This window comes from Vombatus ursinus, unplaced genomic scaffold, assembly GCF_900497805.2.
Source record: "Vombatus ursinus unplaced genomic scaffold, bare-nosed wombat genome assembly UNPS02014779.1, whole genome shotgun sequence".
Taxonomy (NCBI): Eukaryota; Metazoa; Chordata; class Mammalia; order Diprotodontia; family Vombatidae; genus Vombatus; species Vombatus ursinus.
The window spans coordinates 67,892,558-67,907,644 of record NW_020954557.1 but is presented as its reverse complement, the minus strand read 5'-3'; the positions used below and the strand labels follow the sequence as shown (position 1 = coordinate 67,907,644).

Sequence of the window (15,087 nt, the reverse complement as noted above, 5' to 3'; positions counted from 1 at the left end):
GTGTGTGTGTGTGTGTGTGTGTGTGTGTGTGTGTGTGTGTGTGTGTGAAAGGAAGGCGGAGAGGGGCCCTCTGGCATAAGGAGGAGAGGGGCTGTTCTCTGGAGCTCTTCTTCTTTTTAAACACCCGCAAAGCCCAGACAGCATCCACAGATGCAGCGGTCTGTACCTCTAACCACTTTGCACTGACTGATGGGGTCCCCGCCCAGGCCCGCTGGGCTCTGGCTGGCTTTGTAGTGGGGAAGATGCGGCCCATGTGGCTGTGGAAGCGAGGATGGGGGCCACCCGGGAGAAGCAAAGTTATTCCGTCTCGGCCTTTCCGCAGCTGTGGCCAAGCCCCCTGCCGCTAATTCCTCCTCATCTCGGAGGAAGAGTGGTCTGCATCTCGTTTGCCAAGTGTAGAAAGTAAAGGACAACCCCTAAGCATAACCCCTCTGAAAGTTAGGAGTGGTTGACCCGAAATAAGGAACAAATGATCAGGGAGACACTTTGCTTTGAATAGGCTTTGTTTCGTCTTAAGTTTTGAGGGCACAAAAAATGTGCAGTTTTGGGGGGAGCTGCTTCAGGTTACTCTCTGTTTTAACTCTTTAAGCAGCCTATCCCCTTCCCTTTCAACTCCTCTCCTTCCCAACTCTTTTCCTCAGCTGTCTAGCATCTTGGAATTTTTCCTCCCTTTGACAAAAACCTTTCCTTCTCTTTTGGTTATTGGCACCAAAGTTTCTCACTATCTCCTGCTGTAGGCCTAGGAGAGAACAGGTTATGGCAACACTTTTCCCCTTTCCATTCAGAGATCTGGAGAGGAACTAGCTCCAAATACACGGAACCTGATATCTTTAAGCAGTCAGGTGCCCCAAAGGCATCCAGGCCCTTTGGGGAGGGGCGGTGGAGGAAAGAGGGTACAAAAAGGGTTTAATAGCTTCCTTTTCTTTTCATCTGGAGGTACTCTATTTCAGTTTCTGCCCCCTTACTTATTTGGAAGTCAATAAGCAACAGGGAGTCTAGGTTTTGAGAAAAACTTGGCTAAAGGCAAATGATAGATTGCCTTGCTGTTTTTCTTCTTCCCAGTTGTTTAAGGTGTCTGCTTTGAAGAACGACCTCTGAGGGAAACCACTGGAGATAAAACTGCATTTTCTGAGGTGTGGGATTGCTGTACCACTGTACCATGGACTTTGTTGTCTGTGACATTTTATTCCCATTCCATAGGCCTTTAAAAGGGGGCCATTTGCTATGGAGATCAACATTCTGAGCTATGGCTTTCCTGTGTCTTGCATGCACAGCCACACAGGAGAATGCTGTTTTACACCACCTAGAAACTGTAGTGAAGCAGTAAGAAAGACAGACTGCATTGACTCTGTCTTGCCTTGTTCCTTCTGTGATCTCCTGCAGCTGCTCCCACAGTTGTATAAGATGGGTTACTAGGAAATGAAACAGCATAGTCCCAATGACCTCTCTGGGCAGTCTGGACACATTCTTGACCTGCCTTTTTGGAGAGAAGCATGTTCTCTGTATAAAACCTTCTGAACAAACATGTGGTCCCTATCTCACCTCCTGCTCTTATGTAGTTTGCCTATCCCCACTGTGGGTTTGTGTGGGTGTGTGTAGATGCTTGTGGTAGAAGGGGCAGTGACACAGGCAAACCTGTGATGTAGCAGCCATAATAATAACAATTTAATTAAGTTTGGCTCATCTGGGCAGTTTTTTTTTTTTTAACATGAGCCTTCAGCATTTCCATCGGTTAATAACATATGGCATGGATTAATCTTTAAGAAATGGATGACCAGTGATTAGTTTGGTGGGTTTTTGTTAATGTTCTCTCAAGCAGTTACAGATTCCTCATGTGACCATTCATGTTTTTATGTTTAGAGTGCCTTGGGGCAGTGGTTGTTGCTGTGGCTACTTCTACTGTACAATGTGCAGTTGCTAGAGACATTTTCTTTCTTAGTTGTTTACAAAATCCTTAACCTCTAAAAGTAAAATACATCAAATCTGACCCTCTTGCTAAGAGAGACAAAACTTAGGGAAGTCTTGGTTTGTGGGGCCTCTTGTGGAGGTGATACTTGGATCACTGGAGTCCTGCTTAGTGGCTGCTCTCTGAGAAAATAACATGAGAGGATGCAACACTTAGAGCAATAAAGGCACTGAGGGAGGTCCCAAGTAGAATAATTTTCCTCCCAGTGAGTGTTTTTCTGAAATTTCTACCTATGACCCTGTATACTTTGCAAAAGCAAATGTTTGAGAACTGCTCAGTCAGACTGTTTTGATTTTTGGCATCAAATTGGGAGGACAAAGGCTCAGGTGGAAGATTTGTAGAGAAACTGCCAAGAGATTATATTGGCATATCAACATAACTTTATTAGCTTCTATGTCTAATGTCTAACAAAGCTCATAAAAACCTGTGGTGCAGAAAACAAGCTAGTAACACTATTCAAAAATGTGTACCTTTGTAATACAAAGTCAATGTCAACATCTGAGGCAGTCCTGCCATAAAAAAAAGAATTCCTTTTTTGCTCTGGGCTTTAGATTATTTGCAGCCTGGGGAAGGGAGAATAAAAACTAAGATGACATATGTATAGGTTATTTCTGGTTAGATGCAGTCAGTGTTATCAAATCATAAAAGAGAATGAAACCTCATCAGTGAATGAGCCTCCCACCAGTCTTCCAGATAGAATGGTATTATGATTATATGTGTTAATTGAATCAATCTGTTTTGAATTGGTTGATGTGGGTAGAAGGGGAAGTGGAGAGAAGAGTATACTGTTGAATTAGAGTCAATGAAGTTTATGGGAAGGCCAGGTTTATAGGAACTTAGTATAAATGGACAAGTAGTAATTCTTATAGGTAAATAAGGGTCATCCAAATGAGGGTCAAATAAAAAAAAACAATGGGCTAGAGAAGGAAATCACCATTCTCAGTCAACTCTCCTCAGCTTTATTTTCAGTGTGATTTAGACCTAAATATAGTAGTGTTCATAATCTCTAGCATCCCTAGTTAAAAAAAAAAAGATCGTGTTTAAATGATAGCCTAATTTCATAGGCATCTGTAAAGTGTAAATAATACTAACGCTTACATCACAGGGTTATTGTGAGGATCAAATGAGATAATCTATGTAAAATGATTGCAAATCTTTAAATAATGCAAAGCATTATATAGTATTAGCTATTATTATTGTTAGGCATCAAATATATCTTTATTGCAGTGCTGTGAAGTGATAGCCCTAGTCTGTATTTTCAAGGAGGCTGTTATGGATGGTTTCATAGCTATCTAAGTATGTTAATGTGATTGAAAAGACAGACACAAATATTATGTGCCTAACTTTCCTTTCTGTACTGGGCACTTTTTCCTGAGCCTGTTTATCACTTTGCTCAGTGCATCTAAACTGCACTCAATACAGTCTTCAATCCTTTGCCCAGAAAGAGCCATCCCCCAATATTTTGTCCTTTCTGAGTTTTAGAAGGAAGGATCCTTTTTATTTATTTCTCCATTCTTGTAGCACAGAAAAAAAAATGGAGCAGCTAAAGAAAGAATAAAGCCGCTCATGCAAGCAGATCTAAAAATATAGGTTAAGAGCTACTGGATAGCTTAGGGAATTGGCTTTCTAATGTTGGATAATGAGAACTGCTTTTGCTTTCAATTAAATTTACTGGGCTCCCTTTTTTTAGTTTTTTGTACTTAACCCACTAATAGTAAATTGAGGTTGTCAAGCTCTGGTTGCTAAAGAAAAGACACGTGGGAGGAGGCCCAGGAATCCTGTGATTTGCTGTTAGGGAGACTTAGGGTTCAGGACACAGAGACAAGGACACAAAGTCTTTAATCATTTGGGCTTAAGTTAGAACTGTGTCCAAGATGGTTAAAGATTTTTTAAAAGTTGGTTTTGTTGGTGACCTAAGTGAAATACCTTTGGACTTTTTACCTTAGGACCTAGTGGACATCATAAGCTATTATCATGGTCTCTGATTTCATTTGCAACTTTCACTTTGGAATGAATCTAATATCCTAGTCTAGAGGTTATTCTGCAATGACAGAATCCAAGTACCTCGTATGGAATACTTCCCTGCCCTTTCTGGGCCAAATCTTTTAAATGAATGGGCATGAAGTCTCCAATCATTGGGCTTATCATTCAGACACCTAAACTACAAATACTGATTACTTGTGAAAGGAACAAGGAAGGTCAAGTTCTAACATTTGTTAAGTTTTCCTCTCTGAAATTACTCCCTTTCAACACCTTCCAAGGAAAGCAACTGCCATGAAGTCTGTTTAGCAGATGGATTGGCAGGGACTCATTGAACCATCAGCCTATACTTGCTGATTTGTTGGAAGGCATACCCTGGAAGAGAGAAACATCTCGCTTCACCCAATTTTGGGCTTTCCAGATAGTGTCAAGCAGAGCCATCTTATCCTTGGAGAGATAAGTATAAGTTAGAGATTATCAAGTGTTCTCTGAAAGCCTTCCAAATGAGATCCATTTATTATTTTTTCCTATCTGTCTTTTAAGACCCAGATCAAATACTACCTCTCCTAGGAAGCGTTCCCTCATCCAAGCCAACTGAAGGAGCTTTCTCTTCTCTGAAATAATAGATTTCACTTGTTCCCTCTCCTATGACACTATATACTTTGTGTTATAATTATTTGTGTCTTTTCTCCCTTTCTGCATCCTATATCAAATGAGATTATATATAAAATACTTTGCAAGCCTTAAAGTGCTGTATAAATGTTACTCACCATCATCATCAGCTTCTTGAGTGCAGGAATTGTGTCCTGTTTAACCTCTGTATTCCCCTTAACATCTAACATGGTGCCTTTCACATAGCAGGCTCTTAATAAACACCTATTAAATTGAATTATTAAACTTCTGTGATAACATCCCTAAAAACAGTGATCTGTTTGTGAATATGGGGTAGCTGTGAATATGGGATCAGCTGTAGCTGATCCAATAACTATCTTCCAGTAGAAGAAAGTGATTGAAGGTTTTTATACAACTTTAGAAAAGGGAAAAGATGTTGGTATCTCTGTAAGAGTCAAGAAACTTGATTTCTCATTCCATATCTGCTATTAATTTAATGTAATCTTTGGCAAATCACAACTTCTTTGGGCCTCAGTTTCATCAACAGTAAATAAGGATGTGAGAGGCATCTTGGCGTAGTGTATAGAGGAGGCTGCTTTTGGAATCAGGAAACCCTGGGTTCAGGTCCTGCCTCTGACACATACTAGCTGGGTGACCTTGGGTAAGTTACTGCCCTGGACTACTCTCTAATGCTATAAGTTACAGACAGATTGTCATGCTGCAGGCTGAGACATCCCCCACATTGATGAACTTAGAGATATGGACCAAAAAAAAGTAGTGTTACTGCTTGTCTGCTTACTCCTAGAATTACTGTGAGTTTCAAATGATCATGAGAATATTTTGAACCATATAAAACACCATGCAAAATGTAAGGAGGTTTTTATTCATTAACTTTTCCCAAATATTTGAAGAGTTATCTTGTGGAGTAAATAATAGTCTTATTCTATACTTGTGCCTGAGGATGGAACTAGGGTCAATATGAGAATTTGCCTTTGACTAAATATGATGAAGAACTTTGTAACAAGTGTTATTACCCTAAAACATAATCCCCCCCCCCGAAGTAGTGAGCTCCCTGTCAGTGTGATGGATGCTCATCTTTCAGTTCGCTTTCAGCTAGAACATGATATACTTATTTAAAATAAGTTGATGAGAGAATGCAGAGAAAGAATGACTTTAAAAATTCCCATAAAATTTTGGAACCATTGAGAAATGGTGAATAATTATAGGGGAAGGAATTGAGCATTTAGTTGAAGGAGGAATGCTAAAGAAGTGATTCTGATATGAGGTGGGAGGCTGGACTAGATGTCCTATAAGCCTTGTATAGTCTAATTCTTTTATTCAGGTAAGGGATACCGTCTCTCCATGATGAAGGGGTAATCTGCCACCTTGAAGGTCTGGTGTTATGAAATCTGAGAGTTGGAAGGTATCTCAAATGTCATCTTATGACTGACGAGCTGTAAAGGAGAGGGGAAAAAAAAGTCACAGATTCAACTTAAAACAAACAAAACAACAAAGAGTTTGTAAAGGCTGACTGAAAACCCCCCTCTCCCCAAGTCCCTTGATTTTGATGAATACACGATCCTCCCAGAAAAAAGGTGAAGTTGTCTATAGAGGGGGCTCTTCTTGACTTTCAGATTGAATAAGTAATGCTGAAATAGCAAACACGGCAGCAAAAGTGGGAAGCTTAGTTGATCATCTTTGAATTTCCAAGTAGAAATTGGCTCATCATGAAGAGAAAGACTTCAGGAGCAAGGGTGTGAGTGAAAAGCTATGTGGTTATTTGAGGAAAGCCTCTTAATCTTAGGTCATTAATTAAACAAACATAGGAACCTTTTGCTCAATTAGGTTCCCCTGCCGAGGCTTTTCTTCTAATAGATATTGGGAAATTTCTGGCTTTCGAGTCATGAGTGAGTGTGTTCACAAGCTTTAGCTTCTCATCTTCTATCAAGAGTCACTTATAAGACTGCTCCAGCAGGGTGTAAGTCAAATGTGTGTCTCCATCTATTCAAACCCTAGGAACTCAAGGTATTGAGACACCTTTCTTTGTTATTCTCCCTTCCCTGCTGTTTAAAATGTGTGTCTGCTCCTAATTCAGGGTGGTCCTCTCTCTCTCTCTCTGCTTTTGTCAAAATACTTAACCAAACATTCTGCTCTTTTGAACTGATACCATAGTTTGAAAATGTTATCTGGGAGGAGCTGGTTGGCTGAAGTGTTGTCTAATGAACTGCCATTGACTTATGTCCCCCCATGACCACTGACCCATAAATGAAGTGACCCTAAATCCTTGGCATGTAAGATTCCATGTTTGTTCCTGTTTGGAATATAACTTGATAAAGCCAAATATTGTTCTGAACTTTTTTTAAAGGAGCGTGAAAAGAAACTTGGACTTTGGGGTTTGGGCTCATGGGTGGCCACGATTGTGGCAAACGCTGTGTGCTTTTGTGGAAATTCTGAATGTTTCCACTGATCAGATTTACAGTGTTCCTCTGTCATTTATACCTGATTTGAATGACTTTTGTTTCACAAATATCCGAAGCCTGTCTGCTCCTGTTTGAATTATAAAAACTTTGTGTTCAGCTGGGTTAAGGGGGGCCAGAGCAGCCTCTGTTTAAAATCTTTATCCCTGGAATAAATTAAGTCCTTGAAGGGAGCATTGCAAGGGGTTAAGGATGAAACAGTTTTAGTTCCTGTCTCTCTTCCTTAACACTACACATATAGATCCCCATGGGTATTGGCTTTTGGAAGCAATGGTGTTTAGATCCATTTATCTCTAGGGGTAATCTTACTCAATTTGCTTTTGTGCAGTAGATGGTGCCAATGGCTTGGTTTATCTTAAGTTTTTGTCTTTGGGGAAGCTATCAAATTATTCACATTTTTGGCCCCATGCCCTGTGCTGAGGTGCTCAGGTATGACAGTTGCTGCTTGAAATAACTAAGATTCTGAACTTCTCCATGGGACTAAGTGTGTAATTCTGGAGCCTGACTTCTTTTTCCTTTCTGTTTGTTTGTTTTGGTCATGTAAATCAAACACCAGCTACAATATAGGCTATTTATTATATAAAATAAGCTAATGAAAGGGATGGCTTTTAAAAGAGCCCCACAAAATTTTTGAACCAGAGTGAAAAGGTGAATGATGGTTGGGGATGGAATTGAACACTCCGTTAAGAAATTAGAGCAAATTAGAAAAATGAAAGAGAAATTAAAGACAGGATCCCTTCCTTTAAAAAAAGTTATAGAATGTTAGAACTGAGACTGTAGAGGCCATCTAGTGCAATGCTTTCATTTTATTGATAAGGAAACTGAAGCCCTGAGAGAGTACATGATTTCTTTGTTAGGTCACCCAGCTAATTAGAGCCAGAACCAGCATCAGAACCCAAGAACCTTAGTTCTCTGATCTTTCTGCTACAAAATGCCCAAGTCCTCCTCCATCTGTGTGACCTTCATTATCTGAGTGACTTTGAGTAAGTTGCCCTCCCTGGAGCCTAGTTTTCCTTTTGAAAAATAAGAAGTTTGGTCTAGATTCTAGAAGATCTCTAAAATCCCATCAGCTCAAATATTCTATGATCTTAAAAATTAATTATAGAAGGGACTCTCTTTCGGTAGTGGGTTGAATAGTGGATGTTCATCTGGCTATTTAAGGAATAACAAGTGTAACAAAGAGACCACTACATATGGTGCTATGCTAGCTGCCATGCAAAGCTGATTGGACTTGGTCTTTCCTCCACTTTCAGTCCAAAGCGGACAGAAGTAATACAAACATCTAATAAAAGTTCTTTGTCTTATGGCTAAAGACTGAGTGCTGGCCCCCAAACCACAGCAGGGGAAAAAAAGTTACAAATGAATTAATTATGCTTTGGCATTTATTCCTATTTCCAAGGCTAATTATTTGTTGGTTTTTATTCAGATCTTTTCCGTGATCTGAGACTTGACAATTTTTGAGCCTGCTTTCTTGGTTTGAAAATATAAGGCCTGTGAAATTGAAGTATGCTTGTGAAATGTAAACAGTTTTGTTTTTATTAGGGGCATGTAATATAGACAAATATTCATACTTAGAGAAGTATAAAGAATCTTTAGGGAAAGAAATAGTAATAGAACAAGTCAAAAATTGAATGGTTATTCTTTGTTACCATGGACCTACTGAATTATAAAATGTTAAAGCTGGAAAGAACCTTTGAAATGATCTAATCCAACCCTTCATTTTATAGATAAGCCCAGAGAGCAGAGGTGATTTGCTCAAGGTTATCTAGCTGGTTAGTGGTACAGCTGGATGTAAAATGCAGGTGTCTTGACTTCCAGCCTAGTGTCTTTCCACTACACCACATTGCCTCATTAGTCAGCTCTCATTAGCTGGTCAGATATGTTGGCAAATATCTGTTTCTATAATTCATCATCTTTAGTGTTTTGGGCATTACAGATAGTGTGTGTGTTTGGCAGAAAGGTAGAAGGAGAAAAAATTGCAGCCTCATTTCTACTTAGGGATTTCAGTAAATCCTTGAAGAATGGTGTTTGGCTGTATGATAAAAGAAGACCCTTCTGTAATTGGCCATAAGGTGATAAAAGGTGTAGAATAAGGAGAGGAAAAATCTTTATACTGGACTATAGATTATGGATTCATATTTGTGGGGCATGGGAAAAGGAGGTGAGTCGCAGAGGAGGATGAGTAAGAGAATGTACATGACTACCTTCATAAGCAGAGAGAATTATGAGAGATCTCCTCTACCATCCATGGACAGTGATCTCATTCAGCTTTGGGGCATCAGAAAATGAAGCATTGTGGGAACTAATATCAGCTGGAAAAATTAAATGTAGGTGACAGGATTAGACTTGTACTCAAGCAGCACTCTTACAAATTATATAGTTTGCTCCATTAAAATTTGCCTTGAAATTATTTTATTTCTAAGTAGTAGAAAGTCCATCATTAGTTTAGAGCTAAGTGTAGCAAAGTAGCTTTGCAATGATCTACTCCAACCCTCTAGATCCAGAGGAAGCTGAACCCCAGAGAGAAGGGAGGGGTTACAACCAACCAAGTGCAAATCTGGATTGGCCTGGGATATGTTCAAGAGAACCTGTCCAATGGTAAGTGTAAGGTCTTAACTGGCTCTGGATCACCCTTATTCCTGAGTATTTTTGATTAATGGAATTGTGAGATCCATTTTCATGTAGAAGCCCAGCACATCTGAATTCTGCCAACAGGGCTTTTGTCTGAAAACTAGATTAATCTGGGGCTCTTTAGGTCTTCTTGAACCTGAGGAAGGAATAACTTCCAAATTACTAGAGCTATCCAAAAGAGAAATGGCTGCTTTAGAAGGTAGCGGGTTTGCCCGTATTGGAGCTCTTGAAGCAAAGACTGTATAACCATTTGTCAAACAGCTTTTTCAGAGCTGGGTTCCACTATACGGTCACTGAGATCCCTTCCCATTCTGAAATTCTGTGATTCTGACCAAAAGATTCTTTCTGAAACCAGCTTCAGCTGAAACTAGCTCAGCTTTGGATGTTTGGGGAGATATTCATTTGTCTCTAATTGTCTTAGAAATTCTACATTCTGTATATTCTATTGTTCAGTCATTTTTCAGTCACATCTGACTCTGTCACCCCATTTTTTTTTTTTGTTTGTTTGTTTTTGGCAGAGATACTGGTTTGTCTGAGAATGGTTTGTCATTTGCTTCTCCAGCTGAGGAAACTCAGGCTTAAGGGTTAAACAGGGTTAAGTGACTTGCCCAAGGTCATACAGATAGTAAGTCTGAGGTTGGATTTGAACTCAGGAAGATGAGTCATCCTTACTCTAGGCCTGTCGCTCTATCCACTTAGCTGCCCTTGTACATTTTTATATACACACTTAATTTTCTGAGTCTTATAATTCTTTTTGGACAAACTTTATTTTGGTTGGGAAACAGACTTAAAAAAAGTAGTACTCATCACCTAGTTGTTTTCTCCACCTTTGAAATTAGGGGGAAAAAATCTGGATTTTTTTTTTGTATTGGTTTGTATTTAGGTAGCATCTAGATAGACAGTCAGGAAGATCTGAATTTGAAAGCTTCTTCAGATACTTGCTAGGAGCTGTGTGGTTCTAGGCAAATCATTCAACTTTTCATGCCTACTGCACATTATTGCTTTGAGGATCAAATGAAATGTGTATACATATATAAAGTGATTTCATAAATATTAACTATTATTGTTATCTTGCCCTAATCCACATTTAAAATGAGTGAATTAATTATTATTAAATAACCTATAGTTTTTTTTATCATCCCCAGAATGATGCCCCAATTTCTTAGGCTGCTTTTTCCTATCTTTTTTTCATCAGTAATTGCAGAAGTTGGGATAATTTTAAAGATGACTCTAGAAAAGAAATTTTTTTTATGTTTTCTTATACCTTTGCTGAATTAGACTTAGTCCCTTATCTTTGATCCTCTTCATAAATTACTTGAATTCACTTTTTGAGTGAACAAACATATCATAAAAGAAAAAATTGCCACAGGATTGTTCCTAATGCTCCTCTTCTAAATGATCCAAACTGAGGTTTCCGTCACTTCTATTGGGATACTTCCAAACCCAACTAACCCTCACTATTGGGAAATACTAACATCCAGACTCATTTTCCATTGCCCATTATCTTCCAATTGCAAAAGTCAACCTACTGGACATGCTTAAGTATTTATTCCTCTAGGTTTTTGCTAAGCTGTATAGTAGTTAGGTCATCAGAAAGCAACTTACGTGTACCGGATTGTAGATTTTCAGGACAAGTTAAGAGGACTATATATACTAAGAGAATGAATAGGGGATATATGTCTTTTCAGTGCTTGACTGGGATTCAATATAATTTCAGGAATAATTTGAGAGTGCCAATACTTAACATACCACTTTCCTTTATGCATCACATTGCCACCTCTTATTTCTCTGAAGGCCATTTGCTGGTCATCACCACCACAGCAGGAAATAATTGTTGTTTCCCTCTAGACTTATTTCTAGCGCTTAATTTAGTACTCTGCATACAATAGATGCCTGATAAATGTTTGTTGAATAAATGAGTCTCTCAATTCCATTAGCTCTTTCTCTTTTCCTCCCCAAGTATTACCTTTGGACACAGGAATCTGTGGGTTCTAGCCTGCGAGATATAGAAACAATGTAGGTTTAGAAGAGTCAGGAGATACGAGGGAGTTGGCCACTAAGTTGATTCCTTTACTTCTCTAGGCCTTTTTTCTCATCTCTTATATGAAGGTAATGGATCAGACTTTGGAAATAATATTATAACTCTAATATTCCATATATTTTAGAAATCTTTGATTGGGTCACCATCATTTTCAGAGATTCTCTATGGTTATCATTTTACCTTTTCAGCCTTATCTTCTACTAATTCCTCATATGAACCTCTACTTCAGCCAAATTGGTCTCTTTATTGTCTCTAGTATATGTCTAATCAGTCAGCCAACTAGCATTTAACTCTCAGAACATACAGGCAAAGGGAAAAAAGTCCCTGCCTTCAAGGAGCTTGTATTCTAATGAAGAAAATAACATGTGCATATATTACTATGTAGAGCATATACACAAAATGAATACAAGGTATACCTCTGCCAGCTTTTTTGTTAGCATCTTTTGCTTGGAGTGCCAAATCTCTTCTTTTCTTCTGATTCAACTGATAGCTATCCTTCATGGTCCAGTTCAAATCCCTGCTTATGGACAGCAGTGTCCCTGATTTTCGTAGCCCAAAGTTCTCTCTCCGTCTGTATTTACTGTAAGTCATATTGTTTGTATCATAATCACCATATATTATATCACAGTGATGGTACTTATAATTTATAACCTGAGTATGAACAGTGATTGTAAAGATGGGACTGGTTTTATGTAGTTTTCAATTAGTCCCATTATGCTTCATATGTTTTATCTCTGTCTGTGTCTTAATATGACCATCTAGAGATTATAAACCTTTTGTGGGCAAGGCTTCAGTCTTATGTTTCTTTCTGCTCACAAAGTTTACCTACTATATAACTAAGTATCAGGTCCTTATATGTCCTAGTATCAAATTGGATTTAAAGTATTAAAGTATTGGATAAAAGTATTACCTAGAAAAGTAGCAAGAATAGCCCTAAGATGCATGTAAAAAACAACTTCATTCACCACATCGGGCTGCCTGTTGTTAGATGTGCATAGTATGTCATTGTTTTGAAATGAAACTTTGTGTTAGATTGCTAGTTCAGTGACAGTGAAATGAAGGTCATGTTTCATTATGACTTACAGGAAGACCAGTGAATTTGGAGAAGGGGAGGAAGAGGGAAACTGGAAGGGCCAAAAAACATCAGTGGTTTTGTAGCCTTGCCAGATTGGTAGGCTGTGTTGTAATACGGTGAAACAAGTGGGTAATGTGCTGGAGAAGACTTTCATAAAGGAAAAAAAAAATCTTTCCTCCAAGCAGTTTTCTGGTTTGTTTGGCTTGAGACGTTGATAAAGTCTTAGCCCTGTTTCTGCCTTCTGAGTTAATGTCGTTGAAATTTTGTGCTCGGTGTATTTTGTAGGAATTTATTTGTTCCTTCAACAGACACTTGGTTGAGTGCACATTACTGAATGTAAAAAATAATGTGTGTATATATATATATATATATATATGTATACACAGAAACACATACATAGATATGTGTCTGTCTATATTGATCTACACACCTGTGGCTATGCATATACTTCACAGTACCTAGCAAAGAAGTATGAACTTGACCTTGAGGAATTTTAAGTTAACTATAAAACAGTAGAAGAACGAAAATCGTAAGTGTCCCATAGGTAATACATTACAAGAAATATTTGGGAGGAAGGAGTTATCACTTTCTGATAGGAGAGACTTGATTGAAGTGGTAGGTCGTAAACCTGAGTCAAGCCTTGGAATCCTGAGATGCCAAATAGTTCCAAATGCAAGAGATCCACTTGTTTCACTGTGTTGCATTTTGCTACTCTGCTCATATGATGCTGCCTAAAAAGACCTGTACCCTGCTTCTTTATTTTAGCTAAACTGACCTAGTTGCCCTTTCTTCTATACAATGTTACGTCTCTAGGCCTGTTTTCTATGCTTAGAATACACTCCCTCATCACTTCCCCCTCTTAGAATCTTTAGTATCTTTCAAGGTTCAGTTGAGGCACCACCTCCTCCTGTAAGCCTTTATATATTAACTTATAATGATGATATTTACATAGTGCTTAAAAATTTTAGAAGTGTTTTACATGTATTATCTTATTTAGGTATTATAAAAATATAATGGGATAAGTTATAGGTAACATTATTTTAATTCTTCAGAGAAAACCCAGTTTGAGAGACATGACTCGCACAGCTAGTAAATATCAGAGGCAGGATTTGAACCTAAGTCTTCCTGACTTAATATCCAGGATACTGTTGTTGATAAAGGACTGTTATATCCCGTACTTGAACATAAGCCCTTTAAAGACAGGAACTGTTTTTCATTTTTATCACCATGTGCTCTGCCCCTAGCGCCTGCCTTGAACATAGTAGGTACTCAATAAATGTTTGTTTTATATTTTTGTCTCTTCGTTGGCTCATTTGATGGTTTCTGCTGTAATTTGTGTAAAGGTACCTGCATGTGTCAGGCCTGCCCTTTTTTTTTTTTTTTTTTTTTTTGCCTTAATGCAATTCACTTTAATAATCTGGCTCCAGGAGCGCATTATAAAGTCATTCCTAGGAAGTGACTTTATGCAGTAGCACTTCTGCCACTGGGTTAGAATTCAAATACATTTTTCAAAAGAATTATTTATTTTGAGATTTTCATGGTTTCAGGTCCAAAAACTTTCCTGACTCTTAGGATTAGAAAACTGAATATGTAGATTTCCTCCTGGGGTTACTTTACCAGGATCTTTTGTGTAGTGTTTTGGCATGCCAGTTTCTGATCTGTTTGGAACCCACAGGCAGTGCTTAAGGCAGACATTGGATAATATGAATGTTCCTACTCCTGTGACTTGCTGCTGTGAATCTTAACTTTTTTTTTTAAGAGAGTTTTTTTTTCCTTCAGTTTTCTTGGAAAGGGCATAATAGTGATACAGTTTCAGGATAGGAACAATGATAAACCCCATGAGGGCAAGGTTCATGTCTTCGGTATATATCTGCTGTTGCTAATGAAACTTAGTACAACCCAAGGCAGATAATAACTCTGTGTTCTGCAAAAGGAGAGGTTCAGTCATTTCTCAGTCATGTCTGACTCATTGTGACCCCATTTGAGGTTTTCTTGGCAAAGATTCTGGAGTGGTATGCCCTTTCCTTCTCCAGCTCATTTTACAGATGAGGAAGCTGAGGCAAACAGGTTTAAGTGACTTGCCCAGGGTCACATAGCTAATAAGTGTCTGAGATCTGTTTTAATTCAGGTCTTCCTGAATCCAAGCCCTGGGCTCTATCTACTGTGCCACCTTAGCTGTCCAAACTAGATTTCTACTAAACACTGAAACTATTTAGTGTCCATGTGAGGCTTCAGTTTTCATGTGTGTATAGTAACTTTGAGGCCACACCACATTCTGGCTGAACAGGCCTACACACTGTTCCTT

At 38.5% G+C, this 15,087-nt stretch overlaps 1 protein-coding gene across 4 annotated transcripts in view; it reads left to right on the top strand.

Annotated features, from left to right (window-relative positions):
• Positions 1-15,087, top strand: part of LOC114045698 (formin-like protein 2) — a 371,038-nt gene that overhangs the window by 728 nt on the left and 355,223 nt on the right. The gene's annotated exons all lie outside the window — the stretch shown is intronic.